The 15,721-nt window shown below is 39.7% G+C and overlaps 1 pseudogene; it reads left to right on the forward strand.

The window, feature by feature from the left end:
* Nucleotides 1-9,547, forward strand: part of LOC122791472 — a 29,456-nt pseudogene extending 19,909 nt beyond the window's left edge.
* The last annotated feature ends 6,174 nt before the right edge of the window (nt 9,548-15,721 follow it).

Raw genomic sequence — 15,721 nt, forward strand, 5'->3', positions numbered from 1 at the left:
AAAGAGATTCCTGGGACTTCCACAAACACCCTCGACCAAATAGTGGGTGTGCCCATGGGGGACTTCAACATACTGGACTTTGTGCTCACAAATATGGGAGAATGCTGCACCCCCATTCCAAATATCTTGCCCTCCCTATTAAGCTCCGACCATAACGCTGTCTCCTTCGAAATCAAAATCAACTCCATAATCAAATTAAAACTAGTAACAATTGCAAACTAGTCCAAGTCAAACTACCTTTTACTAAGTGATGCTTTGTCAAAATTCCATGCCCCGCCAAACTCCAAGAACATAGCAGCCTATGCAGAATTGCCCTCAAAATTCTGTACAGCCATGTCAATGGCTGCACAGAGGTGGCTAAATGTACCAGAAGCAAGCCCAGGACTAGCTCTAGATATAAAACATCCTGGTGACATCCCAGATTAAACAGGCTATATAACAAAAGGAAAAAATATAGCAAAAATCAGGAAGGATAATTTACATAAAAATAAAAACTTTTTCATCATACTAAACAGGCAATTAAGAGGGCTAATTAGGCCAAGCAAAGACAACTCTGAGACTAAGATAGGCTCCCAGATGAAAGATAACCATAAGGTTCTACAGCTATGTCAGCAACCTAAATGGCAGCACACAGCGACGTGCAGAACTGGTGGTTAACGCTGCCACATTCACTGAGTCTGGTGACATAGTGAGCCTATTAACAGCCTATCTAGATCTCGCCAAGGCTTTCGACACCATCCCCCACTCTGGAATTATAGACAAACTCACTAAACTAGGTATAAATCCCTATGTCACAAGATGGGTTGCCAACTGGCTCACTGACAGAACCCACACTGTGAAAGTAGCAGACTCTAAATCCAACTTCAGACCAGTGAAAAGTGGAGTACCACAGGGTTCAATCCTAGGTCCTCTCCTGTTTGGTATCTACTTCTCTGAAGTACAGGCTAACACAGAAGGTCTTTGGCTAACAAAGTTCGCAGATGACTGCAAACTAGGAGCCATAATCAAAACTCCTAACAATGTGGACATCTTACAAAAGGGCCTCACTGAGACAGATGCCTGGTGTCAAAGCCATGGCCTCAAGCTCATTGCCAAAAAGTGCATTGTCATTCCTTTTGGTAAAAACTCTGTACCCATGAGCTACCACATAGGCGGTAGTCTACTTAACATTGAAAGTGTGATAAGAGACCTTGGGACACAGGTGGACAGTAGTCTCTCCTTTGATAATCACATCGCCACAGTATTCAGGAAATCCTTCTACGTGGCACACCTCATCACAAAAGGTTTCTCATCCAGGAAAAAAGAGGTCATTGTTCCCCTCTACTCATCACTCATTAGACCCATTATAGAGTACAACGTCCCTTTTGGTATGTACCTCACAAGACATCTACAACAACTGAAAAGGCCACAGAAATACCTCACAAAGAGGATTACCAGCCTCAAACAGATGCCCTGCGCAGACCGTCTCAAAAAACTCCAGCTTTACTCTGTCGCATATCGCCTACTCAGAGGCGATCTCTGCCTAACATACAAAGCTATGTCAAACCCAGAGCTGTTGGACATGCTCCACGTAAAGAAGTCCCAATCCCTCCGAGCTACACGCTCTAGGGACCTAAACCTTGTCACTACAATAAACAGAACATGCTGGAGGGATAGATTCCCATCTCAGAGACTTCCCATACTCTGGAACAAACTACCTATCTATATAAAACAAAGCTCCTCATTAGCACTCTTCAAGAAAAATGTTGATGATTGGATGGGAGATAGGAAATAAATCCCGGGGATCACTTCTGTGGCTCTGCTTGACAAGGGCACAGGAAAATTATTTTCTTGGGTGGCAAAAGCCAAGGTACCGTTTGGCTAGGCTTATATAGGCCCTAGGGCCAATAGCCTAGTACCTACCTATGAACCTACCTATGAAACCATAAGACAAATTCAGTTACAACTTTACCTCCTCTCACCACCAACCCCCCCCCCCAAATACTCACAAACATAACCCGTCCAACTATAACTAGGGAGCATGTTGGTCTATATCAGAAGACCGAATGAAAAAAATGTCGAACGGCAAAACAGTGAAAAGACTGGACCTTGAAGTGCTGTTTTTGAGATCGTAGTACAGTAAAGATTTGAGTATTTGCCCTTACTTCACTGTAGTGTGATCTCGGAATTGGAATATATTTGTAGTGGGGGGCACAGCCCCCCACAATAGCAAGTTTGAGGTCCGGTCTTTGACATTTTGCTGTTCTACATTTTTTTCATTCAGTCTTCTGATATAGACCCAAGCATGTACTGGCTACCCTCTCTAAAGTCAATAACACCCCAGGAGTACTCCTGAGCAGTTTAAATGACTTATCAGCACATGTAGTGTCATTATTTAACCATAGTCTTAAAACAAGTGTTGTGCCATGTGAACAAAGAATGGATATGCTCACCCAACTTCATAATGGAGGATCTTCAACAGATCCTGGATACTACAGACCCATTACTCTGACTATTCTTATTTGCAAAGCCATGGAAAGAATTGCCATGAAAATTATCAACATAGATACAGGAGATATCCAGACACTAGATCCATCCCAGTTTGGCTTTGTCAAAGAAAGGTCATGTTTACTGAAACTGGTGGACTTCTTTAAAAAGGTCAGTAAGAAAATAAATGGAGGGAAAACAGTGCATACCGTATATGTAGATCTGGCTAAAGCATTTGATACAACCGGTCTATATCAAATTCTTGAAAGCAGACAATGTCGAATCTGACATTGTCAACATGAGAATAGCAAAACTGCAGAACATCGAACAGGTACACAGAAATCTCCATAAGGGGAGATTTCCATTTACTTCAATGTAGTGCGGTCTCGGAGTTGGTATATTTAAGTAGCGGGGGTGTGGGGGGGTTTGCCCTCCTGCTTACACCATTAGTTTTTATTTTGTTGTTTTTATTATTTATTTATTTTTTTTTTTTACAAACATTTGATATTTTAACATTTCGTTCACTAAAGGTCAACCTTTAGTGATTCGAACTGTTAAATATTCAATGTTCTAATATAGACCCGATACAACAGCCCACTTGTGCACTGTCAACAAACTTATGTAACTAGGTATACATCCCTTTATAGCATGCTGGACAACTAGCTGGCTCACTAATAGGACCCAGTAGATTAGAATCAGTGAGGCCACCCCCACAAAGAGGCTGGTTACTAGTGGAGTCCCCCCCAGGGCTCTCTGCCAGGCCCACTCCTCTTTGGCATCTATTTCTCAGATGTCAAAGCCAATGTCACAAAACCTCTGGCTAACCAAATTTGCAGATGATTGCAAAGTGGGAGAAGCCACTGAATACCCAAGATGAGAACAACCCCCAGGAAAGTCTAAGACAGACAAATGCTTGGAACCAAAGCCATTGATTATAGGACCTTTTCGAAAGTCGGCCACCATGGATAACTATGTGATCAATAAAACACCCCTAAAAGTTGATTCATTAGTCGTGGATATGGAAACTCATGTAGATAGTATCCTAGCCTTTAAACAATGTGTCCACGGTACTAAGAAAATCCTTCTACATTGCTTTACTTATTAGCAAGGCCATGGCATCCAGGTCTAGAGAAGTCATCATACCACTGTACTCAGCCCTCATCATAGAGTTAAATGCCCCTTTCAGTGTGTACCTGACCAAACACGTGCAGCAACTAGAGTGCTCACAAAGGTTCCTTACAAAAAGGATACAAGGAATAAACACATGACCTATGCTGACTGCCTCAAGCCCCTATCTCTTTACTCAGTATCATACAGACTTCTAAGAGCTGATCTCTGCCCTGCATACGTGGGATCCCTGGACCCTGTTTTGAACCTTTTACACATCTGCAAAACAAACAGCATCAGAAGTAATAGATTAAAAAACATAAATTTGGTTAAAAATTATAAATAGACATGTTGGAGAGAGATACGTTTCTCAGGGAATTCCTATTCTATGGAATTGGCTCCCATACGTTTCAAGCAGAGTTCTTCCCTATGGATAGCTAATTAGAAATTCACACCTGGTCTGGTGCCTATGTCTGATGGACAGAGGGAGTCAGTAAATCACCCCTATATAAATCAAATTTGTGGCACTCATTTAGGTTGCACAGCTAGGCTTATAATGGTCCTAGTGGTAGTTAGCCTATTGTACATCTATGAACCTATGGTGGGATCCTAAAATTAACAGATTCTACAATAATAATAATAACACTCATTACATGCAAAAACAAGTTTAGCTCCCAAGTTGCCAAAAAGGAATTACATCACAAACAGTGCCCAGCATGGTTCACAACTAATAGCAAATGACATTATTTACTAAAACCCAAAGAACATAACAAATATATTAGCCAATAATTAGAGTGTAAACTTTAACCTCATTCTCCTAACAGTTTCCCCAGTGCATCAACTGTAACTAACCCGCCAAATCTTCCAAGAGCACCATCAAAGGCCAAGAACACAGTTTCTATGGAGCTGGATAGGCAGGCTGGACAGCATACTGTTCATCTTCTGGTTAGCCTGAAATATGACCAGTCAGAGGTCTTGAAAATAATAATCAGTATCAACCTCACATCAGGCTTTGTATTAAAGAAATAGTGGACCCGTCCAGTTATCTGCTTGCCCAAAGGTTGGGCCTCAACAGACCCAAGTTAATTGTAGAACCATAAGCCTGACCAGCCCCATATGTAAGACCATGGAAAAGATTGTTATAGAATTAATATATAGCAGTATAGGGAACCTACAGACACATGAGCCATGCTAGTATACATTTATTAAGGGTAGATCCTACCTATTTAACCTGACAGACTTCTTTAAAAAAGTAATTAATGCAATGGCTGAGGGCAAACCCATGCACAGTGCACATCTAGGCCTCACACAGGTGTTTAATACCATTCTACACTAATGTATTGACAAACTGTCACAACTAGACATAAATTCTGATGTAAAAGTTTGGATAGCAAACTACCTCACAAATAGAACACAGGAAATATGGGCGGGAAGCCCCATTGACTTAAGAGATTTGAACCAACCGAGTACCCAAGGTTCAGTCCTTGGCCCACTCCTCCCTAGCATCTACTTCTTAAGAGGTCACAGCCAATACACACAGCTTATGCCTTACAAAGTTTACAGATGGTTGCAAACTTGCAGTCATGATTAACTACTTTGAAAACACAAAGATCCTCCAAGAAGGCCTATCTTAAATGAAAAGCTGGTACCAGATCCAAGGGCTAAAACTGAATGCCAAGAAATTTATAACTGTAACCTTCAGCAAACAACACACATTGTGTGGTTATCACATTGACAACTTACCTTTGAAAGTTAATCCTGCAGTTAGGGATCTGGGAATCTATTTTAAACACCATGTATCCACTACTGTAATTAAGTCCTTCATTGCACAGCTTATATCAAAAGGCAAGGTATACACTTCCAGATATATCATAGCTTCACTATATTCATTAGTCATTACGCTGAACATTGAGTATTATGTCCACTTTGGTATGTATTTATAGAGATACCTGTCTCACTTGGAGCGTCCATGCCACTTTCTCAAAAACCAGTTGAATTAATCATAAAAGCTATGCTGACTGTCTCATAACCCTAATCCTTCTTGGTGGAATCTTAAAGGACTGTGCGAGGCAACTGCCTACCGTATACAACTTCAGGTTAGGAAATTGCAAATTCACCCTGGTTAAGCACTTTTGTCCCTCATGGATAGTGGAAGCATGTAAACATTCAAAATTCACTAGTTATAAACACCTATGGGCACTAGTATGTACACTATATAAGGACTATATGTTTATGTTTCATACAATCCTCACAGATAGCTAGCGTAATAAGAACCTATAAATCTGTGAATCTGTAAGTAAAAATCTGATAATGCCCACCCCCCAAAAAAAAAAGAGAAAAATGAATTTCTGGATTAATTCCTTATTTATTCCCAGTTCAACTTTGTAAATCACCACACGGGAAAAATGACATGTTTCTGTCACTACAGTCACATTCCCACAAATTAAAGAAGACAAAAAAAAAAAAAGATTTAGCAGTTATGTAAAGAAAAGTGCTTAACTTTCTTTAAGTATTCATAGCAGTGTGGAGAGAAAAGCGTATCCCAGATGACTGGAGAAGAAGCATACTCGTGCAAATGTACAAGAACAAAGGGGACATCCAAAATTATGGGCAGTACAGAGGCATCAAACTCCTATCACATTGCATGAAAGTTCTGGGGAAGGTGACTGATAAACGGAAACGCAGAGTAGAAGAGTGTAAGATGGGAGATGAGCAGCTTGGATTCAGATCAGGATGCAGTACAACTGACCCGATTTTTGCAGTCAGACAGATAACTGAGAAGAGGCTAGAGATGAGGAAACAGTCCATCTGGGCATTCCTAGACTTGGAGAAAGCAAATGACAAGGTCCCAAGAAAGCTGATCTTATCAGTACTGTGGTGGTTTAAACTCCCAGAAAGATTGGTAGAATTAGTGCATGCTAAGTACAAGGACCCAATGACTCAAGTACGAACAGTGTTCAGCCTCACAGAGGGGTTCCCAGTGGGAGTTGGTGTGCACCAAGGTTCAGCTCTGAGCCCACTGCTGTTCATACTGGTGACGGACTACATTAGCAAACAGGTTGGAGGGGACAGATCAACAAAATTGCTGTATGCAGATGATGTGACATTACAGTCAGACTCTGAGCAAGAACTGCAGCAAAGGATAGGGGAATGGAAAGCAATACTGAAGGCAAATGGGATGAACCTAAGCACAGATAAGACACTGATAATGGCAGCAAACTGGGGAAATCAGAAGCTGAAAATTGAGATAGAAGGAAAGATAGTGGAACAGGTAAATAGCTTCAAGTATCTGGGAGGGGTAGGTGAGGAGAAGGGAAGTCTGAATGAAGAGGTCAAAACTAGAATCAGAGGGGCTACAGTCAAATGGCATAGAATCTCAGGTGTAGTTGATGACAGAAGAATGCCAAAGAATTTGGAAAGTAAGGTGTACAAAACAGTAGTGCAACCAGTACTAATGTATGGTACAAAAACCTGGGCAATAAAGGCAAAGCAGATGAAGGAGCTACAGGTGATGGAAATGAAGTGCTTAAGAAGGGTGGTAAGATGCACAATGTGGGGCAGAAGAAGAAATTACAACATAAGCGCAGAAGCCAAAGTAGTTCCAATTGTAGAAAAGATCAAAGAGAACAGATTACAGTGGTTCAGACTCATGCAGAAAAGCAGAAGACAATCTGGTGAATAAGATTTGGGACAGACAGGAAGAAGGTAAGAGGAAACGAGGATGTCCAGCAAACAGGTGGATGGAATGTGCGAAAGATTTGCCGCAGTCAGGCACGAGTGTCGAAGAAGGCAGAAGTGTGCAATTGAATCGAGAGAGATGGCGACAGTTAATGCGATACCCCGACCCTATGTAGAAAATAGGAAAAAGGGGGTAGCTGGTGATGATGAGGTAAAGGAAAGTGCTTAAATGGGTTCAGCAACATAACCACACATCATAACTTCAGTTTTTAGTAATGCTTATCTATAATAAAATACAAAATATTAATTTAAAAACAAAACTCATATTTTATTACTTGAAAGGATACATACATAGTGGCAAAATCAAAGCACAATTAAGCAACTGACCAGATTTTTGCCTTGCATTTCTGGTCTATTCCTAATAAAATGTGTAGTTTTCTAGCAAATCACTGGGATGAAGCCAATAAATAATGCATTAATTTGAGTTTAAGACTTCATATCCTTCAGAAAATGCACATTTACACAAATCCTGTTATGCACAACCTGGTTGTTAAGAGTAATATTTGAAAAAGTGTCCCTATTTTGGAGCCTTTGTCCCACTTTTATTTATGGCTTTGTCCAGATTTCTTGACAGACATTTGCATTTTCAGATTTTATACCCTTCAGAAAATGTATGCTAATGCCCAACCTGTTATTCTATTAACTTTCTAAGTTTGTGAGAGCAATATTTAAAAACTGGCCCTGTTTTGGGGCCTTTGTCCCAGTTTTATGTATGGCTTTGTTTCTTGCTCTAAGAGGTTGAGAAGTACATGAAAAGGATAATCGTTTCTTATTTAGATGAAAAGGATCAATTAATTTAATCTTATTTAGATAAAATGGTTCTGATAAATAAAATACATAACATTTACTTTTCTCGCAACTCCAACTTTCTGTCGTATGCACGAATCAAAATAATCGATGAATATAATGCAGGAAATGTAATGGTATCTTAATATATATATATAAGCGATAGATTTACCTTTTCTCGTAAATCCGTATTAGCCTGCGAGTGAAAGAAGAAAGCAAAGCAGCATGGAATGGTTATCCCCGCCCTTTTACCTAACAGCTAACACTGCCCCATGACGTCGGATGTGACGTAAGCAAGGGCCCTTCAGCCAAGGGAATCTAGCCGCGACCACTATGTTGTTGGTGCATTTTGTGGGGCAAATGATGCTGCATACCTCTCAACTTAGACAGCACTCTTGAAGGAACAAAATGTGACTGCAGCGGTCGCGATGGTGATAAGACAGTACAAAAAATGATGTGCAAGGGCAATAGTGTTTCAATGTAACATTATTTGTTAACCCGAAGCACTGAATAGCCATCACTGCTGGAGCAGCTCAACTCACCCTCCAGCTGTGTATGTGTATGCACACTAGTTTCAAATTCCAGACTAGAACTAGTTAGTGAACCTTGATATATTTTCATGCCCTTTTAGTTAATGTTCTTTTCTGTCTGGATAAAGAAAATGCTGCTGTTGTCTGCATCAGTGACTATCCAGCCCTTTATTGTCCAACAAGCCGAGAGATCCGGGATCAGGGATCTTGTGGCTCATGTTGGGCATTTGGTGCTGTAGAGGCCATGTCTGACCGTGTCTGCATCCACTCTGGGGGAAAGCAAAATGTGGAAGTATCTGCTGAAGATCTGCTTTCATGCTGCGCCTTTGAGTACGGAATGGGATGCAATGGTGGCTATCCATCAGGAGCGTGGCAGCACTGGACTGAAAGTGGCTTGGTGTCAGGGGGGGGCTGTATGGTTCTGGCATAAGTTGCAGGCCATATAGTATTCCTCCTAATGAACATCATGTGAATGGCTCACCGCCACCATGTTCTGGAGAAGGAGGTGACACGTCACCCTGTGTGATGCTGGTTATACTTCTTCATATGAAAAGGACAAGATTTATGGTGGATCTGCCTATAGTGTCCCTTCCTCTCCTGAAAGCATAATGAAAGAAATTTATAAGAATGGAGCCATGGAGGGGGCCGTCACTGTGCATGAGGACTTCTTGCTGTATAAATCAGGTATGTACCAGCATCATACTGGAGAAGCTGTCGGGGGTCATGCTATTAAGATCTTGGGCTGGGACATAGAAAACAACACTCCTTACTGGCTGGCTGCTAACTCATGGAATACAGACTGGGGTGATAATGGTTACTTCAAAATCCTCAGTGGACAGGATCATTGTGGTATTGAGTCTGAGATTCAGGCTGGAATTCCAAAAAATGCAGCAGAGCTTTCTAACAGCATCCTTTTTTGAAAAGTGCAAGAAGGGTTTTGCAGCAACACAGTCAGAGAGAAAACATTACTGAAAATCACTGCTTTTATTTTAAATTTAAGGATGTACTTTTTAACTGTTACAGTGAAAGCCAATTCCAAATCATGCTTTCCTAAGTGCAATTAGGTTTTACATTTTTAATTGTATTAGTTTTAGCCTTGTGTTTACATGAGACTGCTTATAAGAATGATACCTTTTATAACTGACCATAAATTGAGAACCATGTTTTTTTTAAATCAGTACATTCTAACTGGGAGACTTTTTTTGCTCTAATTTGGATGTAAACTGTATTGTGTATTGTAGTCCCAAAGGCGGGGGAATATGAGTTAGTTATCAGTGATCCATGTTTCGACTGAGTTAAAGGCTATTTGGATGGCAGAATAGAGTTCAGAAGGAGAGCTGGCAATTGTAGTAACAGTTGAATCATCAGCGTGTTGAACTAGTGAAGACTGGGGGCAGGAGGACTGGAGTTGGTTAGTGAAAATATTAAAGAGTAGAGGCCCTAAGATAGATCCTTGTGGTACACCCATTTTGACTGGGAGAGGTGGCGAAAGTGCTGATTCCCATTTTACTGATTGGGATCTGTCAGAGAGGTAGCTGGAGAACCATGAGACTGCATCAGGGAAAGGTTAAGTTTGTGTAATTTGTTCAACAGGAGAGGGTGAGAAACTGTATCAAATGCTTTAGACAGATCCAGGAATAGGCATGAAACCAGTTTGTGCTAATCCCTTGCAAGAGAGACAGTATTGAGAAAGGATAAGAGTTCTGTGGTAGTACTATGTCTGAGTCTGAAGCCATATTGAGTAGGAGTTATAAGGTTTTCTTGGGTAAGATATTGCATAACCTGTTTATGTACACACTTCTTTAGGACTTTAGATAGAGGGGACAGGATAGCAATAGGGCGGAAGTTAGAGATATCTGAGGAGTTGCCACCTTTGTGTATTGGGAGAGTGTGGAATTGTTTCCATATAGAAGGGACTTTTGTTTCTATTATTGAGCGATGAAATAGTATGGATACTGGCATGGCAATAGACTCAGCAGCTAGTTGGAGAAAGGTAGGGGGGAGTATGATCAGCTGATGCAGAGCAAGGTTTTAAGTTAGATAGTAAGGTTTTGATAAAGGAGGTTGGTACTGGTTTGAGGGAGAATGTATTAGAGAGGGATGCAGTAGGAGGTGGGCTGGTGACCGGAAGGTTTGGAGTTGAAAGTGAGTTAGGATTTAGAAGCTTGGATATGGAATCAATAAAGTAAGAATTAAACATAGTAGCAATTTCTAAGGGTGTTTTATATGGGGATGGATTTGGGGGGCAAGGATTACCTGGATGTAATATTTGGTTAATGGAGTGCCAGAATTTTTTTGAGTTTGATTTTAGTGCAGTAGGTGGGTTGTAGTAAAAGTCCTTTTTATATTTGTTAATGTGTTTTTTTGTTAGGTTCCTAACTTCTCTGTATTTTTGCAGGTCAGAGGAAAGTTTGGTTTGGGACCATTTTTTCCATAGTTTGTCATTGGTTTTCATAAGATTAAGAGTAGGTTTGGACAGCCAGGGTAATATGTTTGATTTAATGTGTATAGAGTGTTCTAGCAAGAGAGTCAAGGATGCTGAGAAAGGTTGAGTTGAACTGAAGGACAGCTTCATCTAGAGGGAGCTATTTTAGTAAATTCCAATTGATTTTTGAAAGAAGGATGCTGAAAGTAACAGGGTTAAAGTTAGAGAGTTTGCAGCAAGTAATGGATCTGGGTGGCCTACATAAGTGGGGAGAGAACCTAGTTACTTTTGCTGGTGAGTGATCACTTAAGCTGTCTGACAGGGTTAGGGGGTTGTGGCATTTAGAAGGTTGAGATGTGAGTATCCAGTCTGTGAGGCTGTTGTATGAGAGCTATTTGAGTGGGTTGGTTTGGTGATAAGCCATATAAATTAATGTTGATTTTAGAGTTTGGATCAGAGAGATAGTTAACCAATTAATATTCACATCTCCTAGGAGAATGGTTTAGTTATGAATATTATGTGAGAAAAAGGAGAGTATATTTTCAAGTAGAGGAATGTTTTTCCCTGGAGGTATATAGATTGCAGCTACAGTAATGAATGTATTGTCATTGAGTTTAAGGTTTGTGGTGAGTAGTTCAGCAGGAGAGAAGGATAGAATGGGTTTTGTTGGGAGTGTAAGGGTGAGATGGTTGGCATAAAGTATTGCTACACCACCTCCCTTTTTGTTAGGGCGATCTAACCGTAGTATATTATAGCCAGGGGGAAGTATGTCTTTGTCTGGGATTTGAGGTTTTAACCAGGTTTCTGCCATGTAATTCAGTAACTTTGTTTAGAATCCTGCGTGTGTTAATAGAGTAGAAGGAAATTTGTTTATTGGCAGTTGAAGTCTTAATGGAGAGGGTGGAGGTTGGGAAACGTCCAGGGTTAGGATGTATGTCTCCAGATAGCAGCAGGCTAGTTAGAGGGTGGTGGCTGGACTTTAATAATGGTGTGAGGTGATACAAAAGTTTATCTTTGGTTTTGGAAGCAGGGTGGAGAGTGGGTAAGATTTTAATTTTTGGGAAAGGGGTGTTTGTGGGAAGAACAGATGAAGATATAGTAATGGAGTACCGATTATGAATATGAGAAATTAGATGAGGATAAGTAGGAGAAGTATGGATAGGAGATAGATGAGTGGTATGAGAGGTAAGATAGAGAAGGAAAATTAGTGGGGCTAGGAGTAGGACTGGTAGAGTTAGTATAGACATGATGTGAGTGAGAGGGATTAGTATGAATGAGAGATGGTGATGAGAAGAAGTCGGATTAGAAAGGGAGGAAAGAGGGTATGTAGAAATTATTTATTTATTTATTTTACATTTGTTGACCGGGAGAGTCCAACTGGATTACAAGTCCATTTTCAGTGGAGGCCTGGGGAGAAAAGCTCCAAGAGAACAATTTTTTTTACAAAACATAGTTTTAAGGACAGACTTTTGACTTACAATTTCCATAGAAGAGACTTTGACATACATATTAACTAACAGATAGGACACATTCGTTCTCTACAGTATATTACATTTTAGAAGATATTCCTAAGTTTAGGATTCCTGTGATAGATTTACTATCAGAGTAAAAGCAGAGAGACGTAGAATAAGGCTCTGAGAGAGCAGATGATCTTAGCTGTAGTTGAGAAGGATAACAAATTGATTCATATATGTCTTCACCTGGTTTTAGTTGAGAAGGATAACAAATTGATTTACAATATGTCTTCTCCTGGTTTTAGTTGCTTATGGAGAGCTCAACATTGCTGGGGTAGTTTTCCCTAACTCTTGGAGAGATGGGATGAGCAGTAGATTAACAGTCCTAAGTGGGTACAGTACAATGATTGGTTGGCTTAACAGAGTTACTTAAGTTAGGTGTCAAGTAGGGCTGGATCGAATTAACTTGAGAGGTATCAATAGAGTAAAATAAAAAGCAATAATAGCCAGCAACAAGTAGACTGTGGAGAATGATAAAGTTTATTAAGACTTCATTCGACAGACCGGTTTCGGCCTGGGTTTAACCTGGCCTTCTTCAGTGTAATGAAAAGACACAAAGATGAATGTAAAAAGTCTTAAATACTTAAAAACAAATGAAAGAAAAAATATGATAAGCTGACATAAAGCATCACAAAAATACCTCATAAATAGTCATTAAGCCCTGGATTAAACAGAGCACCCAGTTTAGTAATCCATTTATTTTCTTTAATATTAAGTTTGTGGTGCCAACCAGATTTATGGGTTCGATCCCCAATGAGTTTGTCAATAATAATAAAATGAAATTTGGCTGTCTGGTGATTGAGTGTATGTTTGTATAATGCATTAGTTGTTCTTTTACATTTTATATCACTCAAATGCTCAGACATGCATAGCCTAAATGGTCGAGAGGTCTGACCAATATAAAATGATTGACAGCTGCAACTTGCCATGTAAATAGCCCAGTCAGTGTTACAGTTAGCAAAAAATTTGATGTCAAACACTGTACTGCAATTGTTGCTACTAAATTCCTTAGATTTCAAAATATGTTTACAATTAGTACAATGGCCGCAAGGAAAGCAGCCAGTAAGTTTGTCACCCATAATGGTAGTTTAATACAACTGGGGTAACATGGAATCAGAATGATGTTTGTAATGACTGAAATGAGCTCCTAAGTTTTTTCCTTTTCTGAAAGAGAATGAACAGACATTGGGAACCAAAGTATTAATTGCAGCATCTGCCTTCAATATATTCCAGTTGTCCTTGACAATATCCATAAACCTATTGGTGTTTCTACCAAAAGTTGTAGTAAAACGTAATGTATTTTTAGACAATGGTTTGTTATTATATGTCAATAGGTCCTGTCTGCTGAGACCTGATGCATGATTTTGTGCCATGGTAACATAACCAGGACTGTAGCCCCTATTGATGAATCTGTCACATAAATCCTGGCAATGATATTGATAACTATGATCATCCGAGCAATTGCGTCTGATTCTAATGAATTGTGATTTGGGAATGTTTCTGTCAATGTGTTTTGGATGATAGCTGGAGGCGTGGAGTAAAGTATTATATTCTGGAAACGTCCTATATACCTCAGTATTCAAGGTATGATCCTCTTTTCTGGTGACCAAAACATCCAGGAATGTGATGGAATCACGATCATAACTGATTGTGAACTGTATTCCCCATTTGTTATCATTTACGTATTCCATGAATTCATTAAGATACTCAGTTTCAGATCTCCACACCATCCAGCAATCATCCAAATACCTCCGCCAGATATCAATTTCTGGCAAAAACAAGTTATGAGTATCATCATAAATCAAAATCTTCTCAATATAAGCCATGAATAAATCAGCATAGATGGGGGCAAAAGATGCCCCCATAGCAGTGCCCTTAATCTGTAGATAACATTCCTTATCATAAAAAAATACATTTTTCATCAGCACATGCTCGGTAAGATTGATCAAAAAAGTGTTAAAGCCAGGTTGATAGATATTTGATTTATAGAGCCAATATTCTATGGCATCCAGACCAGCCCAATGGGTAATATTGGTGTATAATGAACTTACATCAAGTGTACATAACCACCAACCTTCCTCAATTTGCATATCATTAATAATGCTTAGAAATTGGGTGGTATCTTGAATCCTGGATCTGACCCAGGAAAGCAAAGGTTTGAGATGTCTGGTCAAAAATTCAGAAAGGGGATCAGTTAATGATCCAATACCCGACACAATGGGTCTACCTGGTGGATGAAAAAAAATCTTTATGTATCTTGGGTAAAAAGTAAATATACTGTCTGACAGGATCAGCAACGGTAAGATGTCTAAGAGTTTTAGAAGTTATGATACCATTGTCAACTGCAGAATGTAAGAAACTGTCAATTTGTTGTTTAAACATAAAGGTGGGGTCAAGTGGCATTTTAGTGTAATACCTGGCATCACCCAATTGCTTGTGTGCCTCGATATCATAATCGGTCCAATCCATCACAACCACTGCCCCACCCTTATCAGCATTAAGAATAACAAGTTCCTTATTCTGCACAAGTTCATTCAAACAGGATAAGTCAGTATCAGACATATTGTTCGGCATAGGTGGGCTGATATTGAACACAAAATGTAAATCACTAAGTACACTACGTAAAAAAAGATTTACAGAGGGATGCATTGGAGGTGTAAAAGAGGAGGCGTGATATTTAAAGTCATCCAAACTCTGTTGTTCCGCCCCTTTGTCCTGAAAGAACAGTTTAAGGTTGATTAATCTGCAAAATGTGAATAAATCTTGTGCAAAAGTGTCTTCGGGTACAAAACAAACAGGTATAAAAGATAAACCTTTATTAAGCAGAGATATTTGTTCCGATGTTAATACAGTACTGGAAATGTTACGGACATTGTTAACAACAACATAATTTACTTGTTCATTAATACTTCCATGAGATTCTGTAGACTTGTAACTCTTTTTATGCTTTCTGCCCCCTCTCCTCCCCCGGTGTGATCTAAAGGGGATGAATAATTTTTACGTTTAGGAGTAGGGGACTCCATGATGTGCTGTGTTTCAGTATCCGTGCCCTATGATGTGTCATACTCAGTAGTGTCAGTGTGATTACCACGTCCTTTCAAACTAGAGCGCGGATGTTTCCTTTTAGAATTGGGTATGTTCCTACTGTGCATATC

This window comes from Protopterus annectens, chromosome 17.part0 (genome assembly GCF_019279795.1).
Source record: "Protopterus annectens isolate FY-2018-M chromosome 17.part0, PAN1.0, whole genome shotgun sequence".
NCBI classification, from domain to species: domain Eukaryota; kingdom Metazoa; phylum Chordata; order Ceratodontiformes; family Protopteridae; genus Protopterus; species Protopterus annectens.